Raw genomic sequence first — 4,922 nt, 5'->3', positions numbered from 1 at the left:
ACTGGAGCAGTCTCCTCTCTGGTAACAGCTGCATCTGCAGTGTTCCATAAATGACAAAGCCACATCTTTTCTAGTGGGCAGAGATGGTGGCATCTCTCTTTTAATTTTTTTTTTCTTCTTTTTTTTTTTCCTCCCCTCTCAGTGTCTCTAGGCTGTAAAATAGCTAGGAAACAGCTAAGTGTATGTGCAAGTTATTCAGAAAACTCTGTTCCTGTAAAGCTTTTTCAGAGACATACAGTTTTTAACTAAATAGTTTGAGGGAACCTCTATGTGCTGTATTTGGCCTGAAATTCTGTTGCCTCTTGGATAAAAGGGGTTTTTTTTGGCCTCAGGTGTGACACTGATCTGTCCCATTCATTCAGTGGGATGGATGATAGATCTGCACAGTATTTATATAAGATATAAATCTGATCTTAGTTTTACTGCGTGTTAAATTGTTTAATCTCTTGGACGTCTACTCCTTGAGGTTGTCTATATAATTCCTGTAAATGGAGCTGCTTTTTGAAGCAGTCCATCAAGTGCATTTGAGATCATCCTGACTGAAAGATTCTATAGAAATGAGAGAAATAATAAAGATTGTAAAACGACTGGGTAAAACTGTATTGCCATAAATGGTTTTAATTTATATATGAGTCTTTTGTCCCAAACTGCTTATTTTGTACATAAACCTACACACTCCTGGCAGCTGATGGGTGAAAATAAAGGTGCTTAAACAGCAATCCAATGAGGAAAGGGCATTTCAGTGTTGCAGAGTTGGTATTATTTTATATTTCCATTTATTACACTTTTTTAAATGTATAAACCACAGATTTGAATTCTCAAAGTCTTCAGCTTGGATTTTGTGAGTAGTTTAAATCCTCTCACCTCTCTGCTCATAACTGGTTTTTAAGAAAAAGAAAAGCTTTTGTTTAAAATGTAAAATTTTGACTGTATTAAATTCTGTTAGTACCCTTCCTTTTTAAGAAATAAAATGTATATTCCACTATGATGAGATCCAGTAATTTTGTTCTCTAGATAGCATACTGTGTGGTATACACCTCAACTGCCAGCATTACACCTGCAATTTACATTGAAGTTGGCAGGCACTAAAGCTAGCTGATCACCTTTTAGGATTAGGCTCTTGCTGTGCATTTCCCATGCGTTAACTGTTAGGTGTGCTGGTAACAGGTATACAATTCTGCACTTCTATTTTCTGGATTAATTAATTTCAAGAACTTTGTCAGATTTTGCATTTGTCCTGTAGTGACTCTAGGTTGAGCTCTTTCAGGTAGTGTGAGATAGATATATATATGGGAGCTGCATATATTTGAATCTTGCTGTTTGTTACTTTGGAGCTAACAACCACCACAAAGTCATCAGAATCTAGTTTTCTTTCTTTCATGGGATGAAATAGAGTTTAGAGTAAATAAGTTTTGGCCACCAGGACAGCTTTCTCCATTCCTTTCCATTTTTTGAGCTAAACCTTGGTTGTTTGGTTTGGGATTTTGTGTTGGGTTGTTTTTTTTTTTCAAGGGCTGGTAGGTGCCGATCAACCTGGTTAGAAATAAATGTCTTCTATATATTCACTGTCTCTGACCGGAAAGGACATCTTCCAGAAAAGGATGTGTTCACTTTCCTTGGCCGCTTACAGTCCATGCTATTTCTACCTGAGACGCATGCTCTCAAGGAAAATGAGATCACTGGTATTTTAGTATATCTGGAATATTTTAGCATATCTAGAAACTGTAGTAAGGTAGGGTTTGTTGGTCCTTTGCTTTCGTAAAAGGTATCTTGTATGATTCGTGATGGGGAGTGGTAGAAAGGAAATAAAATTCTAAACAGAAGGAGAAGGGGAAGATAGGATTTCTGATCCAGCTCTGCAGATAAAGTTCTCATCGACATGAATGCTCAGTGACCATTTCCTGACATTTGAGGGAAGGAAGAGGTGTCTAGTCCAGGCACTAGAAGGTCTGTGAAGACTGGGTTGGCATTTCATCTGGTCATTCGGCAGTATAATTTTGAAACATATGTATGAAGATGACTACCTGCAAACTACCATAGCGTATTAGGAAATAAATTCATATGGTTTTGCAAAAGGAAGAAATTGCGTCAGTCAGTTTTCTCTGTTTTTTCCAGAGCCGTGGCATTTGTGTATAAAAGCTAAAAACTGACCTATTTAGAAGGAGGGCCTGACCTGTACCATGTACAGAAGGCCAAGGACTTGACATGGCCAAAACAAGGAATTGCAGTAGAAAGTGAGTAGCTGCAAGGATGTGTTGGATGTTATCTTCTGGTGTTACACAGCCTTAACATAGAATCAATGGACGTTTGGTATCTTTTCTCTGTTGTGATGGCAGCTGGCAGCAGCATGGAGGTTTATTATACAGTGCCGTCTTTTCAGGGAGATTGTATGTTCTCCTGGGTGGGTGGGGAGCAAGTTTATAACTGTGCGAATTCTGCACATTATATTACTAGTTCCCTTCAGGAAATTCTCCTATTTGCAGCCATTACTGATCTGAAAGATGACAATAGAAAAAATGGCAACCTCTTAGTCAACCTCCTTCCTGTTGTGTGTTGGGGGGAGATCTGCTGACCTTAGGACTTCAAATGCATTTGTACTTGTTTTTACTCCTGGCCACACCAGGTCTGCAAAGGAGGGGGGAAAGGATCTGGCTCCTGTTTGGTTTATAGTGCTCCATAGCGGCAACTGGAATGCCTTGGTTGAGAAATGTGCAAGAGCTGCATCCACCAAGTTGTTCTGGGGTTTTGCTTGCTGATGGTTGTGGTTGTTGTCGGCTAGACATGGCCATTGAGAAAATACTTTAAGTGTTTAATATGGCTCTCTTAGAGCTGGGGAGTCTGATGGGTTTTGAGAGGTTAAATCTGTGGGGTGACCAGGTTGCAAAAGTGGTTTCAACTTCCACTTGCTTCTGAATTCCCCTTTGGGCATCCCACAGCATTGTAGCCCTGTGTGACTGACTGTTCAACCGAGAAGGAGTGGAGACAGCCTGCTGTGTGCCTGGGCAAGTAGCAGAACCTACAACAGAGTGGGAGTCCCAGCTCGTGAATATGGGTGAACCATTGCTGGAGACCCTGTGTATATACCAGACCCACCAGCCAGCTTAGCCTCTGCTTGCAGTAGGACACTGGATCCCCTCTCCTGCCCTGGAAGGGGGACACAGAGGGACTAGAGATGCAGTTGAGTAGAGGCCTTGGAGTAAGAGGCTGTCTTTTGACCTGCCCCAGATGTCCAGCCTGAGATGCTGGGAGGGGAGGTGGGAAGGGACATCAGTGTTCTATGTGAGATCTGAACAGGCTTCTGAGGAGTGAAAGGGCAGTGGAAGGAAACTAGGAACAAACTGAAAGTGAGGCAGTCAAGCCAGAAGTTGGTGGTTTAGGTAATTGCAAAAGGGCAACATGGGACCAGTATTCCTCCCCTCTGGAAAGGGGAGGAGGCAGAAGAGGCTGGGTTGAGAGGTAGCGAGGTGGAGTAGAGAGGAAAGGTGCTGGCAGTATTCCAGATGTGGCAAGAGGTGAGTTCAAATACCTTTTCCCTCTTGTGCATGATCACAAGTTTATGGTCAAAAATGGCTCTTGGATGCTTTAATTCTGAAATTTGCTTCCAGCTTGAGAGAGCGGGCTCATCACCCCAGCCCTGGTTGAGCCCTGGAGCAGTAAGCCTTTGAGCCAGATCCGTGTGCGTGTTCCATGGTGGCAGTGGGGCAGCAATTGGCGATGCGCCTGCACTGCCCAGCTCCACACTTTGTGCTGTGGGTGCACCCTGTCCTGCAGTGCTTCTCAACGCACTCGTACTTGACACGGTTGCCTGTGGCTCCCAAACAGCCACCACTTCAGTCAGCTTCAGTCTTTGTCATCAGTCAGCCAATGCATTCATATTATCCTGCTGGCTGCTTGTTTGCTGCTAAGCCTTTACATGCTATCTATAAATGTAAAATATATAATTCGAGGAGAAGTAGCCTCCTCACATTCTCCTAGATTCACGTACTGACTCAATCCTGCAAGCAATGGGTGCTCCAGTGTCCTGCTCCTGCTTGGGACGCTACTGCAGCACAGGAAAAAGGTGCTATTTCCAAATCCTTCTCATTGTGAAGGTAAGGCTGGCTTCATCAAGCTACAAGACTGCAGGCATACTGCAGGACATGAGCTTTGGGGACTTGCTGCACATCTCTTCTTGGCAACTAGGAGTTGTCTCATATGTTCACTGCCTTGTGCAGTGCGAGCCCCATCAGAATCTGAGATCAGGGACATTCGCAGAGCTGAGAACACATGACCTACAAGTAGCTTCACCACAAGGAGATCTCACTACTCTGTGTTACCAAGGCCTGCTGGCCCAGAATGGCTCCTGAAAAGGGATGAATATCACATTATTGTGGTGTGCCACCATTTGGGGGGGAAGGCAGAAAGCCAGCCTCCATCAGAGCCCAGGCCTGAGTAGGGGAGGGCTCTGTACAGTGCCACACAAGGTGGCCAAGGCACCAGCCTGTGCCCTCTGGCTGTGGCAGTGCAAGGGGATGGACCTCCACAGTGTCTGGGGAGCAGATGGCTGACCAGGGCACTTGACCAGGGCACTTGTTGGAGCAGTGCTGCCAGAGGGTTTGGCTGTTTGCAGCCCCTACATGTTTGAAGGAAAAATTTTGTGTTTATGCTGCCTTTGAGTCCTGGGGGATCAACACAACCAGGGGCCTGGTGAAAAGGGGTTTGTGGGAGCTGGGAACTGTCTCCCCTGTCCGTGCAGCCATGACATGGTTGTGTGTTTGCTTTCTGCAGCTCAGGGAGGGCCACGTCGCTCCCCCGTGCCCAGCGCCACCGGCACCTCGAGGCTTTGGGGTTTGTGCGTGCCATGGACAGGGCTGCTCGTGGGGAAAGGCAGGTGTTTCAAACCCTTTGCCTTTCCCCTCCCCGGTTCATCCTGCCGTCGGTCC

The sequence above is a fragment of the Charadrius vociferus genome, unplaced genomic scaffold (assembly GCF_000708025.1).
Source record: "Charadrius vociferus isolate BGI_N301 unplaced genomic scaffold, ASM70802v2 scaffold251, whole genome shotgun sequence".
Classification (NCBI taxonomy): domain Eukaryota; kingdom Metazoa; phylum Chordata; class Aves; order Charadriiformes; family Charadriidae; genus Charadrius; species Charadrius vociferus.
Note: the sequence above shows the minus strand (reverse complement) of the source record.